The 24,222-nt window shown below is 33.1% G+C and overlaps 1 pseudogene; it reads right to left on the minus strand.

Moving 5' to 3' along the window:
- Positions 1–8,595: 8,595 nt before the first annotated feature.
- Positions 8,596–9,504, minus strand: LOC131046680 (uncharacterized; annotated as a pseudogene).
- Between the last annotated feature and the right edge of the window lie 14,718 nt (positions 9,505–24,222).

Here is a 24,222-nt window from a genome sequence, read left to right on the forward strand (position 1 = left end):
GTTTTTTTGTGCTAGAATTTTCTCTAGAATTATCTATTAATATAATTACTCATTAAGAGAATTGGATCTATGCATTTATTTGTAACTCTTTTTGTTGATAATGTAATTGAGCTTTAGCTTTTGGTGTATAGGTCTTTTTCCAAAAGAGTTTTCCCACATAAGTCTACTATTATGAGTTTATCTATTTAAATTTATATTTTGCATGTTTTTATTTTATCTATAATAGTTAAAATGTTTGTAAGGATTTGTTTGCATTATCTCTCTTTTTATATTTAGCACTTGGAAGCATTTTTCTTCCATTTTCTTCATTTCAAAAATACCATTTGTATACCTTTGTACCAACAATATCAAGTTGTTAATTCTACTAGCTTTGCTCCATATAGACATGCCACATTGAGCTATTAGCATGATAAATATTATTTCCACCCACCCACCCCTACTCAATCCTCTTGGCATGTGTTTGGTCAATCATAATAAATATGTTTTTATCTCCAATAGGTACACTTATTCCACAATCAAAACTCAAAATATGAAGAACTTGAAAAATATTAGCATCAAGGGTATATGATTAAATTTTCAAAATTAGTTGAAGGTTATTAAGAGGGTGAAATAGAATAACCTACAACAAGATTATATTTCTTATCAAGCTCAAGTTCAACAACAATAGGTGGAAGTTCAAAGATAACAACATGAGGAGTTCCTCATAAGGCATATGTTCTATTCAAGGGAAATATCAAGCATCATGTGGCTAGGGGGATGAAACTCATGTAAGAGGAGATATTAGCCCCAAAAGATCCTAAATTTGAAATCCTAAGCTTTATATGGGGGTGTTCTCTAAATATTCAAATGAACCTCCTAGGTTCAACATCTCAAGTTTTAAGGGTTCCCAATGTATTGTTTTCCAAGATAACTCCTCTTAGGGGCCTAATTGCACTCAAGAAATTTAGACTCTATTTTCTTTACAAAAAAATTTACTACATCCTCTTTTGCCCTAATGTTGTTTCACTCTTTAAGGGTGGACCTGTTGTCTAGAGAACTAACTAGTCTAGTGAGCATAGGAGGAAAGAGGTGAACCTTCTATTTGTGAGCTCTCATATACCTACAAGAATGAATAATTACCCCTACTGCAAGAATATATTCAAGATAATCAACCACAACAATAGATTGTCAAGTAGGTAGAAAATGATGGTTAGGAAGATAATTTAGTCATCTTGTTTGATGAGCTTCCTTCATTGACCATGATGATGAGAATATGTTTGTGCCTATATCAGTAGGGCCTTGGATCAATAGGATATTAATAGAATGGTGGAAAATATAAACATGAAGGAGATCATGAGGATAGCCTTGTCATTAAAGATCATAAAATTGATATGTAGGATATTGTTTAGTAGCCCATGCATGATATCACACTTGATCCTATGTTCAAAGTGGAGAATTTGAATGTTTCCTTAGACCATCAATAGGACTAATGTAAATAGAAGATCATTCTTGTCATGGAAAGAAGTGAGGAGGAGATTTATGAAGACCTATTCTAGGATGAGTTAGAATAATTTTGCTCAGACGTTTCCATCAAGCCTTTATATGGAGATTAATGAGTATAAAAAATAATAATACATGGTTCAGATACCATCAAATGAGTAATCAATAGCAGCCCCTACTGATCAATAGGGTGTAAAGGAAGCAAATAATGGTCATAAGTTCAATGTTGGTTGCTTACACTTTTCACTTTCAAGTGGGTACCACATTAGGCATCTAGCTCTGGAATGGATGTCTATAGTTTGGCCCTGGTCATGCTCATCCCTAAGCATAAATATGAGTGTAAAGGAGAGAATCAAGGAGAGTAATATCTTCTTTCTCATTCACTCCAGGAGGACAATTTTCATAAGTGGGTGATATTTTTTGTTCTCCACCTCGGGGAGGCACTCTAATTGCCTATTGGATGTCTTTTTTTTCCTTTTTTGGTTGATTGTCCATGAACATGAAAGGAATCACAAGATGGTAATAGAACAAAGCTACTTTGATAAGACAATCAATGACTTTGTTTAAAATTATTTCCATGTTGGCTTGTTCAGGCTAAGTTAGTTATTTCTATTTCTCATAAGTGTTATTGCACACCTTGTATTTATGTTAAGGGAATGGATTCTGTAGTTTCTATTTTTATGTTTTTATTTCTCCTTTCATGATCCTATGCTCAATGGATAGGTTAAGGCTTCTATATCACATGTTTAGCAAGAAATTATCTCGTAGAAGTTACCAAAATGTTCACATTTCACGCCTTCACAATAGTACATCTGTTATATCTAATCTAAAACATATTGAGGGAACCATTTAGTTCCCATCTTATCCAAAACCCATTTGAAAAGAACCAAATAAATTACTAAGTTCTTGTCAAAAAAATTTTGTGGTTTTACAATTTATGCCAGAATTTGATAAGGTTTTCACAAACTTGTTAGTCACAACCTTGTCGGATTCTCACAAGGTTTCCATAGCCATTCTAAGTCATGAAAAAGTTTTATATATTTGGAGTACCAAATATCTCTTTTTGGCTACATTTTATTCTTGTTAGAGTTTTCACTTAGTTCAAAACCTCTGTCAGGTTTTGACAAGGTTTTTGAAACCTTTCTTTCTTTGCAAGTATTTTCCTTTGAAGGTGCATTCTCCTTTCAATTTTGACCTATTTAATTAGTTGAAAAACTCTTGTTAGGTCTTGGAATGGTTTTCACAACCCTTACAGAACCCAACAAGGTTCTTGAAATCTTCTAAAGTCTTGATAAGTTCTTGTTCCATCCTTAAAATTTTGTTTCCTTCTCTTTTTTTGGTCTTTTGACATGATCTTAGAACTATTGTCAAACTATAACAAGGTTTACACAACCATGATCAATCCCAACAAACAACTCACAACCTTTTAAAAGATTCCAACCTTATAAACAATAAAATTTCAAGTCTTCTAAGATGATATTTGGTAAAGAAAAAATGTTTTGAAATCTTTATTAGAGCTCCACAAGGTTTCTAAAACCTATGTATGTGTCTATTAAGATGTGTTCAAGCTGAAATTTTCAAAAAGGGGTTCCATGTTTTATTTTTTCATATATTTGTAGGGTCATAAATATGGACCCACCTCCCAATCATGATCGTGTACTATTATGACATATGGGATCCCTGACACCATGGTGTCCCTCATTTGTCATTGAGCTTTGAATTGAGGCTCTTGGGTGAAGGGATTCTCATTGTTTTATTTGATCAATGGCACCATTTTAAACTTACATTTGTGCCTTGTCAAGTGTCTTATATTCTTGCATCTATAGAATCAATGACCATTATTCAAACATAAAATGTCTATTTACAATGAATAAATTTAATATCAAAACAATCGTAAACAACATTATTGTTACAATGAATGCTACAACGTGGCTCCATAAATAATTCTACATGCCTTGCATGTTACTTATACATTCATACATTCCTCTTTATGGTTTGTAGGGTTCCTTTCTTCATATCAGTGCATCACAAGAATCTCTTAGAAGTCAAATTTTCCTAAGATGATCGCCTTTCTAGTGACCCCAATTTAATGGTCATCTCATTATTCTGCACTAGGAGAACTTGTATACAAAAATTCATTTGGCTTATTCGATATATTTTATTTTCTCTTTATTAAGCCTATTAGGGTTAAGGTTCAAACCATGAGTTGTATTTATCTATCTCAATTATGGTTGAATTATAAAGGAAAATTTATAATATATTTGTAGTGGTTCTTCCTAATGTCTTTTAGTTCTTTACAGAGCTAGCTTTTGTACATTTGTCATTATAACTTGGCCTATTCCTTCATGTTAATAAAAATTTATCATTTTTACCTCTTCTCTTCATTCAAATATTCTATGTAAATCTATCTTACTTCCATGTTTGAATATATTTTTCTTATTTTCTATGCCCATATATTGTGTAACTAATTTATATTTGTGGATAGCATTTTGAATATCTCCTTCCTTCCATCATCTTATCAAAAGCATAACCTCCATATGTAACTTTGGGAACTAACAAAATAGATTATTGCCAAATTAATTTTGATTATTTAATTGATGTTTTGTATTGTTGTGGGTGGAAAGAAAAAACTTTAATCTAGGTGCATCACCAACCCCATTTTATATTTTGCATTCTCTCTCTCTTTTCCACTTAGAAGATGATATGATAGGTTTAAAGTAGGATTTCTAAGTCTTGCATAGCTCCAATACTCTGCATATAGGTTATAACAGAATTTGGCCTTCTCTAGAGACTTGACCTCATGCATAAGGGTCCCACACCTTCATGTTATTTTCATTATGTCATTGGAATGTTGGATCCAATTTAACAAGATGTAATTTCATGTAATGACATTATGTGAAAGGTGGAGCTTATTGGATGAAAATATATTATAAAACTAGCAAATGGGTGCTTTGAGAGGTAAACGATAAGGTAGAGGAGGGTGGGACAAAGTTGAATTGAGTTGTAATATTTCCACATGTAAACCCAAAGCTAGTGTTAGTGTTATTACCAAACTACACAACACTTAACTTGTTATAATAGTATAAGTGATTGTACAGGTTATGGGATCCTAGTTAAAACCCCCTTGTATGGTTGTGGGTGCTAGTCAAAACCCTCAATGTCTTTCAGGTTGAGGGAGCCTATCTAAAACCCTCTTATGTGGTTGTGGGTGCCAGGCAAAACCCTTAGAGTATTGTTGTGGTCCAGCCTAATTTGTAATGTTCCCTGTGGTTCTGTTGCTAGAGTTTCACTTGTGGTTGGCTGTATGGATTCATTGTAGATCTTCTGATCAGTTATTTGTTGTTGTATTCCAGATGCCAACAAGGGGTTTCGGGTCCCCTTAAAACCTATTGTTCGGGGTTTCAAGTCCCCTCAAAAAGTGATTTTCCCTTAATCAAAAATAGTATAAGTGATTGTTGGAATAGGATATTTCAACATGGGTATTACCACTTGTGTCCCAATTTTGTTTTGAAGAGACACATTGTTGAAAAATTATATGCAACTATAAAATGACATAACATTTGTATCTACAATGTGTGTTATGCTACATAGAATTTTCCACATCATGTGAGTCATTGAATAACTATATCCTCAGATTCTCTATAATAAGGGAAGCCTCCTCAACCAAGGGTTCCATTCTCAAGAAATTTTGGAATCTATCCAACTTGTTGTCTATCTTTTGAATTTGAACCTTTGGAACTTGTAGCATAGAGTGGTCCATCTCTAGGGAATCATGAATTGATTATGACTCAAAGATCATTAGTAAGGTAGTATTACTATCAAAATAAGTTCATATTCTTGAATTTCATGAAGAAAAGGTGTTAAAAATTTGTGCACAACACCAAAAGTTATTCAAAGCTTTGGAGGCAAAATAATCAAAAATTTAGAGCAATGGTTCATAGAAATCATATAAGTTTTAGAACACACATATGGTCCTAATAAAATAAATAAATAAATAAATAAGAATGCAATAAAGTGATGACAAGATGGATATGCATATGAGATGTCAAAATAGAATGGAAGAAAGTGATGACAAGATGGATATGCATATGAGATGTCAAAATAAAGCATTTTAAGGTTTTATTTTCTAAACTAAACATAATATTTTAGTAAATACCAAATATGGTACTCAAAAAAAGAATGTAATTAATTAACTAATGAATTAAGTACAACAATTCATGCAAGAAATATACAATGATTGTGAGTGCAAGATAAGGTGCATTCACCAAAATGATGATAGTGAAAAGGGTATCCTAGAATAACATGCATTACCCTAGAATTAATTTCCTTTTCACATGGTCATCATTACATAGAATGTGTGAATGAGCTTGAAAACAATCCTCAAGAGAAAACCAAACTATCTTAGATCCACACTTTAAATTTATATAAGTTTTTGGTGATTGAAGATTGATTCTATGTAATGAAATAGTCTGAATATGGCCAAATTGAACAAGTTATAATAGAATGTATAAATTATATAAATGAAGTGTAGAGCAATCTTCTAGATCTAGAAATGAGGTATAGAGAGGAACCTATGACTACAATCTAGAGCATACTATGTAAAATAGAGGTGCTCGATCTTAGTGTCCAAAGGATTTTCTAATCAAAGATGATGCCTAGAATGTTCTGAGTAGGAATCTAGGTTTGTATCCTCAAAAAATGAAGCCAAAGTATCAAACTCTTTATCCTTGTCTACTTTACCTGATAGTGTCACTTTCATAAGATAAATTCATCTAATATAAAGAGAAGAAAATATTGTGTTGTATAGGAGTTCACCTCAATCAAACATCTTGTTGGTGTTCTCACCTCTGCAATAAAAATGATGAGGGATATTGATCATGTTCTCTAAAGGGAGAATAAGTAAATAAATAACATAAAACAAGAATTATTACGTTAGGCGCAAAACCCCTACTTGGACCTCATGAAAAGTGGTGTTGACTCTCTTATGAAGTCCTACAATATGTTAGTATAACATGATAATGATAAACAATAGATGATACTTGTAGATCACTTTATTCTTGATTGATATATTTTGATTTCTCAACTTGATTGAATCTAATTAATTGATGGAATCTAATTACTAGATTGATCATTTAGGCATTAGATAGAATAAGCTATATACAAATATTCAAGAGAGGTGAACAACAACATTGTTCTCATTAAGTGCCTAAAGTTAACATTTAAATAATCAAATTTGGATCCAAATTTGGAGGACACTAGTGATGGGCACTAACATTTATCCCTATTTGGTTTCATAAATGGCTAAGCACTAGGGGGTGTGACCACTATTACTATTGTAAACCTAGGACAAGAACGTTCGCACAAGTTCAAGCACAACCACCAAAATAGATACTAAACCTAGCATGAAATTATGGGTGACAACAATTTACAATGCTACAAAATTGTAACATGTAATTTTTGGATGCTTCTTCTTACTATGAGACCAAAAGAAGAAGATTGAATCATAAAGATACTAAGAGTTCTTAGAGTTCTTATGAAACTCACTAACCTAGCATGAAATTATGGGTGACAACAATTTACAATGCTACAAAATTGCAACATGTAATTTTTGGATGCTTCTTCTTACTATGAGACCAAAAGAAGAAGATTGAATGAAAAAGATACTAAGAGTTCTTAGAGTTCTTATTAAACTCACTCTTGCTATCCTTTCAATAACAAAAGAAAGAAGAGATTCTGGTTTTTTGTTTTTTTTTTTTGATAAAATGAAATAATATTTTTGGGAGCTTAATGCTCCAATAGCCACTTCACTCATAAATGTTCACAAGATTCTAGTGCATCACATCAACATCTACATATAGTCCCTTCTGAAATAAGAAAACTCAAAAAACCAATACTATTAGAAATATGTTAGATGAAAGATATTTTGATTTTAAAACTTAAAATATATTCATATCATGAACTAAAGGGGAAGATGTTGTGTAATATGAAATTGCAAGGGTATGCAATTTATGTCACTACAGATTAATTATTGAATAATACATCACGTTTCTTTAGATTGTAAGGTTTTCCTCACAAATGACTTCTCCACACATATATTTAATTTATATTTATTTTCTTAAAACTCTATAATTAGACAATTTTTTACACATAATAAGAAGTGTGTTCCACACATTTATTTATTTTTTAAATTGTATCTACCTTGCAAGTTACATAAGACTAAAAATGACATGCCCTCATATATTAGTGAATTATATTCAATGCTTTTACCTTTTTCAATATTACTTCTACCTTGCAAGTTACATCAAGACCAAAACTATGACATGTCAATTTATATACATATAAATATAACTCCTCTAAAATGTGAGCTATGACATGTCAATTTATATACATATAGATATAACAAATGTAAAATGGTAATGTTCAGTTTAAATTAATTTTTCCTTCTAGCTGAGATTTCATTTAGACTTATAGACCTCAAAGTGTTCTTTATCATTCTCAAATTATTATTCTTTAATATAGTTTTCAACTAATTTTGTGTCTTTGTAATCTAAATCGATACCCATAATGTGGATGCATTGCCAAGGGTTGGTTTATGCCCAATCCTAGTCAAGATACTAAAACTTGTAGAATACAAAATTTTATACAATTTAGAAAGCATCCATACATATGGATATGTTTATCATTATATATGTGCTGAACCTAGTCTCAAACATCTATTTATGTATCGGTTCAAACTGCTTTCTCGTATTGTTTTCTTGTTCCAACTTGCCTTTTTTCCCCTTTTCTTTTATTCCTTGTTTATTTTAACATGTCTATCTCTAGGTTTTATTTTCTCCCTCAAAATTCAAATGAATATAGTGAACATATGGACCAGGTTAGATGACAAAATTAACCTATTCATTTTCCACTACTAAATAGGACAACCAGATATCTTTGACAATGGAACAAACAACTTTAACGTGCCAACATCTAAAACATTATTGATTCTACAATTTATCACATCTATTTATTTTTGTATGCCACTGTTTTATCTCTTGAATTGCTTTATATGATTTCTCTGGCTCCCATGTACAATGTAAAACAGAGACCCAGAACAAGAAAGTATCAGTCAATGGATCAATCTTTTAAAGAATACTTTTTCCCAGTAAAGGGTTGGAACTTTTCAGCTTCTTCAGTTTCCTTTTCATTTTTCTGCCCCGCCACCTTCACAGTTTCTTTTGTATATGCATGGGTTTGATTGGTATTGTCACCAAATACAAGCTTGCCTGATTTACGCATTGGAGCTCTTGAAGGGGATCTTGACCTAGGTGATTTAACTCTAGGACTTTTTGGCGATACAGGCTTTCCATTCGGACGCCTTCCAATTCCAGTAAAGGCAGTAAATCTTCTGTCAAATTCTGCCACATGCTCTGCAGATGGAATGTTTGTTCCTATTCTTTTACTAGTTGTAGCAGTCGATAGAGTAGCAGGATTTACTTGCAGCCTTTCAGGCTCACTGTAATCAAGTGGAAGAGCGAAGTCCACCTCCAAGTCTGTGTCAAGGAGACTTATGGCACATTCAGGTTTTGTGTCAACTATATCTATACAATATGTGGTGTTATTGTAATCTATCTTTAAGGTATCCCCTATGGTCAAACAAGAGAAGTTTCGAAGAGAAACCTCCAAGATAGCTTTTGGATTAAAAATGTCTAAGAAATTCTTTGTGTGGGGCTTCAATTTCAAATAAGTCCCCTTTGGAAGAGTGGTATACTTCAATTTGACTGTATCTCCCACTCCTAAATCCATACTTTCCATCATCCAAAGTGGCATAAAAATTACACCCTCCTCAGCCACAAATTCAAGTACTCCACAGTGTGATATCTAACCTGTGATGGTATTCTCTAGCTGGAAAAGCATGGGATACTGAATTTCTTGATATGACAAACGAGAAAGAGCTGAAGGGAGCATTATAATTTTGTTGCCTATTTCCAGCTCTGACTTGTCAATATAAATTGGTGGATAACATTGATAGATCCTCTCGAATGAAGCAGATTCTCTATACCGATTTCTATCTTCATTACGTCGTCCATGTACATATCTTACTTCATCGGATGTATCTTCATGATATCCTTCTCGTCCATGCACATCTAAATAATCATTAGAACCTCATGATTAGGAAATCCATAACCATTTCTTTCTACATCAGATATACCTTCAGGATTTCTTACTTCACCAGGTGGTCCATATCCATTTCTTGCTTCTTTATCAGATCTGTCTTCATCAGAGCCTTCGTATGCAAATCTACCTTCACGTTCAACATTATCCATTTCTGAACAAAATTAAAAGATGTTAAACTCTCAATAAAATTACTGTGCTCTTTAGGTTTTTATTGGTTTTGTGGTTATTGTGCCACCAATTATATATCAGATGCCAAATAAATGGTCGCGGTTTTTCTATTTTGGACAGTCGCAACTCATATTCTTCCATCCAATTGTAATCAAGCACTTATCACTATAATTATCATTGCTATTGTTAATTTTTTTAAATTGGAAACACTCTTATTTTTAGTATATTTGTAGAAAAAAAAAAAGGCGTCCACTAATGTAGCATAGGTCTTAAAAAAGAGGCATTCGTTTTTAAAAAACTAAAATTTAACAACGTGTTAAGGATAGATTGATTCCTGGGAGTTTGGATTACATTCAAGGCATTAGGAGTGAATGTAAATCATTTCATAGAAAATAATCAATAGAATTCTGACTCCTTTTATACAATTCTTTGAAAGAGGTTATACTTGCTCACTTTTTCTTTTTTTAATTACATTTAAGAATGTTGTTGGATGTTCATAGAATACCAGCCAGAATTTCAAGGTAACTACTTTGGTTCGACCGACTGCTGTTATTCCTTGGCGTGCAGTGAATCCTTGGATGTCTCTTCTTGCTTAGAAGTTTTTGTTGCATTGATTTTGGGTCCTACCTTGGTGTCTAAGGATTTGTAATGGATTTGTTTATCTAGAAGATATATTTTGGGTCGTCTTTTCATGTGTTGTTTGGTGTATCTACACGTTACCTTGTTGCCGGCCTTTGAAGGATGATTGATAGCATTTGAATTGTTTCTACCTACCTAGAAAGAAGTGACAAGATGTTTTAGGTCCTCTCTATCTCCTAGATTGGATTTCTTTCATCATAATTATGTTTTAGTTTCTGACTTAATAGGACCTACGCTTGTCCTATGTTCTAGCCAACCTAATTGATGTTTGCAATGAAGAAGACGGTATATATAGAAGATCAAATTAATGTTGAAAGGGAGTGTGTGTGTATAAAAAAGAGTGTGGTATTCCTACATGATTATATCATTTGCATAATTCAGTTGTGATAAAGTTCGTGTGTGGTGATTGTTGTGGAGTTGGTTGCTTGAGACAGAGGTTCAAGGAAATCTTCGTGTTTGGAGATTATCGGAGGTAGTATTGTTGAAGGCCTCTTTGTTCGTGATTCATATATTCATTGTACCTTCCTCTGGAGAAGTGATCTTCAAACTGCAAGCATTGTGTCTTTCCCTAGGGTACTATGCTCTAGCCTGTAAGTACTTCAGAGAGAAGTGTGCTTCCTTGGCAGTGACCCTAAAACTATATTGTAATCATGTCATATATTCTGAGTTGACTGACACCATGGTTTCTACTTGTTTGGGTTTTCCATGTAAATTTGATGTTCTCTTGTGCATCGTGTTTCATTGTTATATCTTTCATTGCTACTTTTAAGAATAAGGTTAAAGAATTTGTGGATTATTTAATAAAGTTTAAGAATTAGGTTTGGACTGATTCACACCCTCGCCCTCTCAATCCTAAGGTGTGTTCAACAGTTCATGCAAACAAATCTCTCTAGAAACTTTGAACTTAGAATGTACTCATCCCTCAACACACAGAGTTTCCAGAAGTGATACAAGCAGTAAAGAACTACAAAGAACATGTGGTGGCAACACAACAAGTCCCAATAGATGAAGTTATCTTGAGCCAACCAAATTAGCCACTTTAGCCTTAGTCATTCATTTATTTTAAAAGTTTTAATATTTTATAAAGTTTCAAATGTATTAAAACTTTATTTTTAATGTTTCTTTTAAAGAATCATTTTGAAAGACTATATGGGAGTTACATTTGAAGAAGTTATAAATATATAATTGAAGGACTATTGAAAGGTCCTAATTTTTTATTCATGTTGCATTGTAGTGCAAGAGAGACACAATCAGAAGAGGATAAAAAAAAAAAATCTTGTTCCTAAAGGAATCCTTTTGTCTATTTTTATGAGACATTAAATGTGTTTCTTTAATATGTATTCTAAGTTTGTGAGCTTGACTAAATATCTAAATGTTTCCTCTCTTTGTAAATGTGATATACTGAGTAGTGTTCATTTCCTTCTAGGTTTTAATAAAATTTTAATCAAAGTTTTTCAATTTATCATTGGTATTTCAATCTTTGCATTGGTGTGTTGGTGGTTTTAATTCATTTTAAAGTCTTTTAGTCTCATAACTTGTGTGTTAAAACTTTGGTATTTCAAAATTTACCTTTCTATTTCAAATCCTTGATTGTATTTGTATAATGGCTATGGACAAATATTAGTCTTCCTTTACTACTGATTAAAAGTATACTCCACTTTTAAATTTCAAAATATCAAAATTTTATTAGAAAAGGGAGTTGTACCTTACTAAAATTTAGAGGTAAGTTAACTAATAACTTACCCAACTATTAGTTGCATATGTGTCTTCATATTCGGACATTATAGAGTCATAATACTTAAATTTTAAGGAGACAAATCTATTAACCAACTTATCTGATAGGAATATTAGGTTTGATTTAATAAAATAAATATCAATTTATTTAATTAAAGGAAAAGAATAATGGTAACAAATTAATTATTTTTAAATAAATGATTAACATTTGTTGAATTAATGGTTGATAAAGTCTAGTGTAGTTAGCTCTAAACAACTTTAGATGTCTACAAAAACTTCTAGTTCAATCTTAAACACTACAAATTTCAATATTGAGCACTACAATCCAATCTTGACTACCACAATTTTTAGTATGATACATTGATATAAACTACCAAAATATAGATATTTAGAACATCTTCAATCTAATCTTTAATATTTAATTTTCATGTAAAGATGTTTAGGTTTATGGAAACCTTTAAGGAATATGTCAAATTGTTAAGTTCAATTTATCCTTAGCGAATCCTCTTGGTGCACTGGCTATATGATTTGGATAGATTCCAAGAAAACGTTAACCAATAATTAAGTGTATTATATGTAAATGAGGTTCTTTTGTTCTTTAAAATATTAAATTTTCTTCTAATTGTTTCTTTTTATCAAAAATATGAATTAAATGCATAAATGAATGTCTTTAAATACCAAAATATAGTAATCAATCACATAAACATATACCAAATCATCTCATAATAGCTGGTAGGAAAGGGTTGAGTCATCAAATTTCAATTTGAAGGTTTGAAATCTAGGTTTGTTCAACTCTATTATTATGGTCTAGAAAGTTACTGATTGATTTGAGGATGGTAGAGAAATTATTCAATAAATGGTGTTCTTGGATATTAGTCTCTAATATGACATTTTAAATGTTTCTTTGGATTTTTTAATTTGTGAGTGCCTAAATTTTATGGATCCAACAAATAAGTTACAAACCTCTATAATCAATTTAAATTATGAAATATTTCTAGCTAGCAATAAAGTTTAATTTTCTCCTTAATATAGTTTCAAAATATAAATTCATATATAAATATATATCATGATTGTCTAGGTCTATCAAGATGGTTTTGGTAGCTAGCAACTATTTATCACCTCAATATAAGAGCTCAAATTTAAGTGAATCTAGCTAGGTAAGTTGGCCAATAGTGAAGTAGAACATTTAAGTGAAAGCATACAACAAAGAGATAAAGGTTTCCATCATTACAATTTAGAAACCTGACATGACATGAGATTTGGAGAAACTTTTACAAGGGAAAGGAATCAAGACATTGATTCCACATGATAAGATAGAGGGATGCAAATATATCTTAATCTCTTGTATTCTTTTTTGTTGAGCATTATTGCCCTTTAATAAATTAGGTCATATGTGCTATGTTGGCTTCTCTTAGTGATACTAGATATGACTTAATCTTGATTGATTTTGATAACTCGTACCCAATAAAAAATTATTATATGTCTTATTTCAAAGTGAGAATGCCACTTGATATAGGCACAACGAATGCCCTTGACTATGATGAACTTGACCATGATTTTCTAAGATTAAAAATCCTAACCTTGATTGAATTAGTAAACCCTTTAATGCAACAAACTAATTGATTTATTGAATAAGAAAAATAACCCATATTACTAAAGATCTTATAAACTTAACAATCACTTTATTATAATATAATGAAACTACTAACATATAATTAAACTAACTAATTCTCAAATATATTACAATAAAAAAATCATTTCAGATTTTTCTTAGACTATATATATATATATATGTCTAACCGACCACTATAACATCCTTTAAATATGCTTGTGCTTGTGGAAATTCCCTCATATTGTGACATCATCTTCAAAGTCTAATACCCACAATGTGACGTCACATGGAATCAAAGCTGCAAATTTGTTTATATTCAATAAATACCTACCCAGGAAAAAAAGGAAGGAAAAGAAAAACAGTATTGGCATATTATACTCTAATTTCTTGTAGTCATACTGACTGGAAGCCATAAATATCGGACTCCAAGTGCGTAAGCAAGCACTGTTGATTGGTTAAGTCAGTCAAGGTTCCTTATATGATTTTATAAAGGAATTTTTAACAAATCAGATCCATTACTTGTTTCTAGATGACTGTAGCATTGATGAATGTTCTCCTAAAGATAGTCCTGTTTTCTAGCACTCCCCAATATGAATCCAACCGAGTCCAGGAATGGAATTAATTTTAATTTTTTTTGAGTACGAGAAACTCACTTTTGACTCTTATCCCATCGTTTAGTACAAACACATTAAATCTATATAGAGAATTGTTTTCCTATACAGTTTTTTGTTTTTATTGAAAGATTTTAATTGGTAAAGATGGGGATAGGTTATTTGATTATGTTTATTTTCATGAAAATGAAATTGGATTAATTTGATAGATTGGATTCTCATATTCTAATAGATTAGTTGAAGAAAAGCTATAAGTTAACATGTATACTTGCTCATGGTTGATAATTTCTTAAAAAAGGATAAGATATCGATATTTGATTTAGATGTATATTTGTTCATCATATTGTAATCTACTGAGAAAGGAAAGAGATGCTGATATTATTTATGTAATAAGGTAGTTTCAATTAAAAAAGAAAGAAAAAACTTTTTCAAAGGATGCCTTCTTGTTTAGATGTACACTTACTCGTCATTTTGTAACCTTTGTAAAATAAATAAAGATGTCAATCTCTGTTTTAGATGTATACTTACTAATCATAATGTAATCAGCTTTAATTTCTATTAAAAAAGAAATAAAAATATTTTTATTTAACCAAGAGTAATTTTTAATTTAGATGTATACTTATGCATATTGTTATCCATTTTATTATCTCTGAGATTCTAACATTTATGAAATTTAATTATCTCCATTGAAAACAAACTTGTGTACTTTTATTGAAAATATGAGATGAGATGAGATGGGATGGAAGGAGGTAAACTCTCTAAGAACAATGAAAGTTGATTTCCATACCAAACAAATCTATACCCATCAAATGTATGTATTTCATCATGCATGCATCTATAGAATGTAAGACTAATCAAAAAGTCAAAATGTCATTTGCATTCAAATAAATAGAAATAAATGCATTATTCTTAAACCATACTTAAATCAATGATAAAAAAAATAGATTATACTATTAAATATTATTTAAATTTCTTAATAAAATGTATTATAAATCATTTAAGAATAAAATATATAATATTTAAATAAAATAATTCTCAAACAACAATTGGCAATTGCCAACTACAGATTAAAAAAAATATCCTTACAATTATAAATGATATTCAGTTTTTAACTACATATGACAACTTGTCCTTATAATTCTAAATGCTTTTCAACTAATGACTTTGCTAAAGATTCACATTATTTTATATCACATTAGCTTCTCCGAGTTTTCTGAAAGGTTGACCAGTCTGCTCTTTGCAATTCCTACCCTCAAAGGTAGCAAGGTTTCCACACAGGTAAACTGCTTGAAGCTTCTTTCCTGAAAAGACGGACTATGTGTTATTTTGACTATAGAATTAAATAATGTTTAGGAAAAGTTCTTATATATTATATAGAGCACCTTACAAGATATCCTCACTGAATAACAATGGCTGTAAACCTGTATACTTTATTCTTCCCCGAGCCCTCTAGTTCTAAACATGGTCTGCCTGGTGTGGTTGCACATGATCACCATTCCCTCAAGCGTAATTTGGATCAGCTCATTCCACCATCAGAGGAACAAATCAAACGCAGAAGAAAAAATCAGAACATAGTCTTATGTGAAAGAATGAGACGGCAAAAGATGACACACTTGTTCTCCATTTTGCGATCTTTGCTGCCTGTTTCGACTACTCACCAGGTAAGCTATTGAAATGTTCATTTCTTTTCTTCATTATTTATCAAATGTTGTTATATTTATAAATCTGAAGGGGTACCATAGTTGGTTAGGGTTTCAAGTTTTTTTCATATACGTTCCCAGATCAATTTTCTCTTTCTTAATTTACCTGATGGCGGGCTTGTTGGGGCTGGTTCATCATTCTGAGTGGGTTATAGAGGGTGGTTCGTTATTCTGAGTGGGTTATAGAGGGGGGCTTGCCCTATCTAGAAGTAAGCTCCAAGTTACTGGACTGCTCTTATTTATTCATATTGTTATATTTCTTCATTAAAAAAGATGAATGAAAATAACCACTGTCCGAAAATTCAGAGAGCACAGTAGTCCAAAACAAAATACAATTACATAAAATCATTGTATGAGGAGAGGGAGAGCAAGAGAACTTAAAAGGAGGAGGCAGATTCCAATCATAAAATTTAACCCATATATCAACACAGTCCATTAACATAACATTTTCATTTCAAATAGAATTTATACAATCAGTTTGTTTATTATAAAATGCCTGATTATTTATGTGGGAACTCAGATTCCCATGTAGATAACCAGTGCTTTTATTAGAACCCACAAGCTATATACAAATTGGTTTTAATCATATAAACTTCTGGTATTTCAGGCACCAAGGTATTGCATAACAGAAGAAGCCGTTAAATATATTCAGGCTCTCCAAAATAAAACCCAAGAGCTGCAGAAGAAGAAGGCCCATTTATTAGCGACAAGGGGGTCATTGATTGATCAGAATTCATCAGCCATTGACAGAGAGTCCATAAGCCTTAATGTATGTATAGATGTATATAGCAGTGAAACAGTGGTGATAAGAATTACAGCCTCCAGAATGCCACGCTTTCTCTGCAAGATCTATGAAGAGGTAGAAGCTCATGCTTTGGAAATACAAAGCGCAGATGTTTACAAAGGAGAGACCTTTGTCTTTCTCTATATCAACGCCACAGTAATTGTAAGCAACCATTACCAAAACTCCTTACAATTGGGACAGATCGTACCTCGTCTGAAAGAAACTTTACAAAATATTTTCTAGTTGTGTTGAAGATATTCACTGTCAGCTGAAAAATAGGAAAGAAATGTAATGTCGATTCCAATATTCACTGATTAAGCTTAGAGCATAAACATCTCACATTCTATGTCCAGTTTTTGTTCTGATCAAATACTGTCTTTACTAATCGAATCAGATTCAAAGATTGTATCAAAAATGTATTTGATAACAAAGTTTCTTAACAGAGAAAGTAAAAAATTGTAAATTATAATGAGTTTATTTGAGCCTCTTAAATTGAGGTTGAAGGAGGAAATCTCAAGGTAATCATGAGATGAAAAGTTTTTGTTTTTTAAATAAAAGGCGATAGTCTGAACTTTATATTATTAATTAGACAAGTAACATATAGACGGAAGATACCGAAGGTTAAGATAAGAGTTGAGAGTTATTGGAATTATTAATTGCCCTGTCAGCCCCCAACATATATCTCCCCACCTATCTGTCACGATAGCAGCTGAAGCAAAACAGCCTGGAGAAGATTTGGTTGGGATCTCCATCGCAACAGCTTCTATTGTGAACAGCCAAGTCTGTAGAAGAATTAAATGAGGTAGCTATGATTTTGAATTTTGAGTTTGGGGGAATTTTGTGTGGACGGCAAATAGACAAAAAGAGAGAACATTATCCAGTCAGTGTGTCCAGTTCAGTTCAGAGAGTTCTCCAGCAGAGAGAAGTGCAGTTCCAAAGTAAGTGTAGAGAATTTCACAACAGCAGCTTGTAGGTCTCAATGTGTGATTAATCCGTTGAGAAGAGATTGCTCTTAATTGCCCTTGACAGTGTGTAGCTCCAAGTGAGCATTTTAGATTGTAGTGAGCTCAGAGAAGCTCTATTTTGTATGATTGAATGCAACTCATGGTTGCTGCCCAGTAGTTTGTAATCAGTAGATTTTGTGTGATACTTTGTTTTTGTATTTTTTAAATCATTTCCAGCTCAATAGAAAATAGAAATCTTGCATGTCTTCTTGTGTATTTTGAGATTATTTTATATGGGTTTTTTCCCAGCTGTTTGGGAATTGAGAATGCAATCTCTTTGTGAATTCGGGTCTGTCCAGCTTGAGGATTTTGCATCCTCTACATGGTATCAGAGCTATAGAGTTATAGAGCCCTAAATCTTTGTGTTTAGGCATTTGCATTTTCTGAGTATTTGAATTTTGTGTGTAGCAGACATGGCTGGAGATGAAAGAAAGAGTCAGTGGAGGCCACCGTCCTTTAATGGACAAAATTATGATGTTTGGTCCAAGAAGATGAAGACCGTCATGGTTGCAAATGATTTGTGGGAACTTTGTGCAACTGGGTTTGTAGATACAACTGGTCTAGCTCAGTATGTTGCTCTCACAAATAATCAAAAGAACCAGTTGAGGGAGACATGGAGGAAAGATGCTAAGGCATTGAGTTTGATTAAAGCGGCCTTAACAGAGGCAATATTTCCCAGAATAGCAGCAAATAACTATGCTAAGGAAGGGTGGGAAATCCTCCAAACTAGCTATAAAGGGAATGACAAAGTCAAATTGGTGAAGCTCCAAATACTTAGAAGAGATTTTGAGACTCTTCAAATGAAGGATAGTGAGTCCATTTCATAACTTCATACAAGAGTCTCTGGTTTATTGAACCAGCTGAGGTCAAATTGAGAAACCATGGACGAGAAGAGGATTGTGGAGAAAATCCTTCGAATTTTGCCTTCAAATTTCAATGCAATAGTAATTGCCATTGAAGAGGCAAAGGATCTGTCAATATTGACAGTTGATGAGCTGATGGGTTCTCGTCAAACCCATGAGCAGCGCCTAAATAGGTCTACGACTTCTTCCCAAGAGAAAGATTTCAAAGCTCAATCCAATGCAAGAGGTAGGGAGAGAGGAAGGAGTAGGAGTTCAAGAGGAAGAGGTTGTCGGAATCAAGAAAGCTCAGGACAAGCAAATAGCCAAGAGGGATCGAGAAGCTCTCAAAATAACTCCAAACAAGGCATTGAAAAGAATAACAAGTCCAATCAAAGATATGACAAGAGCAATGTAGAATGCTTTAACTTTCATAAGTTTGGGCATTATGCAAGAGATTCTTGGAAAAAGCAAGGTAATCAGTCAAAGTAGAATGTTAATATGGTTGATGTGAATGTGGGTGAAAAGAATCAGTCTGCAACCTTCATTATGTGCAACATTGGTGAAGAAGGCAGCCCTGAAGTGTAGTATTTGGACAGCAGTTGTAGTAACCACGAGTGGTTATGAGAGTTTGTTCTCTTTTTTTGACAAGAATGTCAAATCTAAGATCAAAATGGGGAATAATGGAATAGTTCTAGTTGTGGGCAAAGGATCTATTATGATCCACACCAAGCAAGGTGAGAAGAAGGAGATTGAGAATGTTTATTTTTCTCCAAGCATTAAACATGATCTCATAAGTGTTAAACAATTGATCAAAAATGGATACAAGTTGCTAATGGAGAAGGGTGAGTGTGTCATTTTTGACAAAAATGGTAGTAAGAAAGTTGTTGCAGCAGTTCAAATGACAAAGAATCAGATGTTTCCTTTGCGAATAGAGATGTGTTTCTCTTCTCAGTCCATCGTTGTACCTCCCAAGAAAGCATGTACAACAGTGTAGTAGTTAAAGGCCCTCAAGAGTAGCATCCAAGACCCTTCCAAGCTAGGGCATCTCAGGTATGGACACTTAGGCTATGTTGATATGAGTTTATTGTCCAAAAAAAGAATGATCGATGGTTTACCAAGAATGGATGAGCCTAGTAGCAAGTGTGAGGCTTGCATTTTGGGTCAGAAACATAGGCTTCCCTTTCAAAAGGGCAAATCTAAAAGGGCAAGAGCACCATTGGAGCTAGTGCATATTGATTTGGTTGGCACCATGCAAACTATGTCTATCCATAGCAGCCAATACTTTATGACCTTTATTGATGATTTCAACCATAAAACGTGGATTTATTTTTTGAAGCATAAACCTGAAGCTTTTGGTAAGTTATTTTTTTTTAAAGCCCAAGATAAAAATGAGAGTGGGCATTGCGTAAAGGTCCCAAGGCTAGATCGTGGAGGAGAGTATACCTTGAATGCTTTTGTGAATTTTTGCAAGCAAAATAGTATCAAGAAGGAGCTATCAGCTACTTATACTTCGTAGCAAAATGTTGTGGCTGAGAGGAAGAATAGGACCATTGTTGAGATGGCAAGGAGCATGCTCAAGGCAAAGGGATTTCCAAATGAATATTGGGGAGAGGTTGTCACAAAAATAGTATATTTGATAAATAGAAGTCCAATCAAGGTAGTTCATGACAAGAATCCACAAGAGATGTGGTCTAAGCGCAAGTGGACGGTTGAGAACCTTAGAGTGTCTGGGTGTGTGGCATATTCTCATGTGCCAAAGGAGAAGAGGCAAAAATTAGATGACAAGGGTGAGAAATGCATAAATTCACGGGTTATAGTGTTGAGTCCAAGTTATATAGATTGTATAACCCCATCACCAAGAAGATCATCATAAGTAGAGATGTTGAGTTCTTGGAGAATGAGTCATAGGATGGCTCGGTGGATAACACTTCATCCACCTCACAAAATATTCCTATTGATGATGATGATGAGTATGAAGATCAGGAAGATGTTGTGACGGCTCTTGACAGCTTCTGACAAATATGATTGCTCCTAGTGGAAATAGGTAGTCAAGAAGACTGTCAAGGAATTCTCAAAGTTCATTAAGCTCTTGACAGATCCGGACAACTCTTGATAGCTCTCGACAGCACTGGACAGCTCTTGACAAAAACAAGTAGAAAGGCAAGCAGCCATAGGCAGCCAGAGAATCGACTCCTGATTTCTCCCGACGATATAGATCAAAGTCTGGACAATAGAGAAATGATAGTATTGAGAGTTCAGACCCCACTCTTGCCTCCCTAATGCCAAAGAAGACCAAGATTCTAAGGGAGATCTACCAAGATGAAAGGTATGATGAAAATTTTGATGAAAATGTGAACTTTGTATTATTTTCTCATAGTGATCCAATTTATTTTAAGAATGCTATTTAAGAGGAGAAATGGTGTGAGGCCATGGATGAGGAAATAGATACAATAGAGAGGAATGACACTTGGGAGTTAACTGATTTACCTCCCAACAAGAAAGTTATTGGGGATAAATGGGTTTATAAGGCCAAATGCAATGTTGAAGGAAGAATAGAGCAGCACAAGGAAAGATTAGTGATCAAGGGGTACAAACAGCAGTTTGGGAGGCACTATGATGAGATGTATGCCCTTGTTGCAAGAATGGGGACCATGAAGGCGATTATAGCTATTGCAGCCCAACACCAATGGAAGGTATTTCAAATGGATGTGAAGTCCACCTTCCTTAATGGAATGTTAAAAGAAGAGGTTTATGTGGAGCAGCCACCTGGTTATGAAGTTCTAGGTCATGAAGGCAAGGTATATAGGCTGAAGAAGGCTCTTTGTGGGATGAAGCAAGCTCCATAGGCATGGTACAACAAGATTGACTCATATTTCATGAGAAATGGCTTTGGCAAAAGCAATGGTGAGCCCACTCTTTACATCAAGACAGTTAATGGTAAGATTCTCATTGTTGTCTTATATATTGATGATTTAGTTATCACTTGGGATGATGATTTCCTCATTGTTGATTTTAAAGAGGTCGTGAAAAGAGAGTTTGAGATGACAGATTTAGGTCTCTTGAGGTATTTTCTAGGCATAGAAGTAAAAAAAATGCATGATGGTATATTTATCTCTCAATAAAGATATGCTAATGAGATCTTGAAGAGATTTAGAATGTTAACAACCATAGGTCTTAAGCTGAGCAAGGAAGATTGCAGCAACAATGTTGATCTAACCAGGTATAAGAGTTTGGTTGGAAGTTTAATGTATTTGATAGCAACTAGGCCTAATATAATGCATGCAATGAGTTTAATTTCCAGATTTATGGAGAGTCCAAAGGACACTCATTGGCAAGCAGGTAAGAGAATCCTAAGGTATGTGAATGGCACCAAGGGATATGGTATTTAATATAATATTGTAAGTGATTTTAGGCCGATTGGGCAGGAAGTGTAGATGATAGGAAGAGCACATTTGGGTATGTGTTTCACATGTGTTCGGGTGTAATCTAATGGGCTTCTAAGAAGCAACCCATTATTGCCTTATCAATAACTGAGGCAGAGTATATATCAACAAATGCATCAACATGTCAAGTTATTTGGCTGAGAAGAATCTTGGCAGATTTGAAGGAAGAACAAGAGGATGGAACAACGATCTTTTGTGACAATGTTTCATTAATTGCATTGAGAAAAAATCCTATATTTCATGGTAGAAGCAAGAACATTGAAATCAAGTATCACCTCATTAGAATTTTAGTTGAGAATGGTGAAATAAAGATGAAATTTTTGCAGGTCTGAGCAACAGCTAGCAGACATTTTCACCAAGCCATTGAGCAGAGACAACTTCATGCCCCTAAGGAGAAATCTGGGCATAGTAGATTTGGATTTTGATTGAGTTTGTTGGCTCAGGACAAAGGGAGAGTGTTGGGATTAATAATTGCTCTGAGCCCCATCGACCCCCAATGTATATCTCCCCACCTACCTATCAGGAGAGTAGCTAAAGCAAAACAACCTAGAGAAGATTTGGTTGGGATCTCCATCCCAACAGCTCCTAACGTGAACAACCAAGTCTACAAAAAAATAAATAAGGTAGCTATGATTTTGAATTTTGAATTTGGGGGGAATTTTGTGTCGACAACAAATAGACAAAAAGGGAGAACATTCTCCAGTCAGTGTGTCCAGTTTAGTTCAAAGAGTTCTCTAGAAGAGAAAAGTGCAACTCCAGAGTGAGTGCGGAGAATTTCACAGCGGCAGCCTATAGGTGTCAATGTGTGATTATTCAGTTCAGTAGATATCACTCATGATTACCCTTGACAATTTATAGCTCCAAGTGAGAATTTTAGATTGTAGTGAGCTGAAAGAAGCTTTGTTTTTCATGATTGAATGCAGCTCCTGGTCGTTGCCCAGTAGTTTGTAATCAGTAGATTTTATGTTGTATTTTTTTCTATATTTTGTAAATCATTTATAGCTCAATAGAAAATAGAGAGCTTGCATGTCTCCTTGTGTGTTTTGAGATTATTTTATGTGGATTTGTTCCTAGCTGTTTGGGAATTGAGATAGCAATCTCTGTGTGAATTTGGGTCTGGCACCTAGCTTGAGGATTATGCATCCTCTACAAGAGTGACTTGAGATGTGTGAGCATGGAACCTCAAAATAAACATGATTCTTCCCTGAAGATTCAACTATTGAGGAGCCCAAGAGAAGAGGGACAAAATAGATCTTCACCAGAATATGACAATGCTCCTGAGCAAAAAACAACTTCTTGAAATGATGTCAATAATTTTGAAACTATTTTCTTCATTAGTTGAAAAGTTGCATTGATAATTTCTAAGAATAGAGTTACATGTATTTGATTTTTTCTATAAAGAATAAGATCTTGTAAAGAGTCAAAAACAAATTACAAAGCTAATAAAATCTTCCACAATGTCTATAATACATTAGACATTATTGCAAAGTTTTTGATATACTAATTTTTCAAGATAAAGTGTTTTGATTTCATATATAAAGTTGAAGAAAAAATCTATACAATTGATCCAAAGGAAAACTAAAAATAAAATTAATCTTAATGTACTTGGAAATAATAGCATGTTCATTTTCTATATGAATATAGTACTTCAAGTAGTAATGCAATATTGTTGACACTAATTATGTTTTCTCTATTCAAGTTGATTTTATGCAGACTTTGTATATCTCATCAATAATTTCTCCTACAAAATCTCTTTTCAACATGTGTGGATAATTATGAAAAAAATATTAAGAGAAATATGGTTAATATCAATTTCAATTCTATGTAGGAAATACATGCATTAGGTATACCAACTATAATGATCCTTTGCTCACATAACTTTGTAGATGATTGAATACCTTGAATAGATATTTATTATGTCCAATTTTTATAGTTACCATACATCATAATCTATAAAATAACATCACTATATTAAATAAAATTGATATATGAAGAGGATGGATGCAAAATTCAGCGAGCATAATTGCATGTAAAACTAACCATTTTACC

This window comes from Cryptomeria japonica, chromosome 7, assembly GCF_030272615.1.
Source record: "Cryptomeria japonica chromosome 7, Sugi_1.0, whole genome shotgun sequence".
Lineage (NCBI taxonomy): Eukaryota > Viridiplantae > Streptophyta > Pinopsida > Cupressales > Cupressaceae > Cryptomeria > Cryptomeria japonica.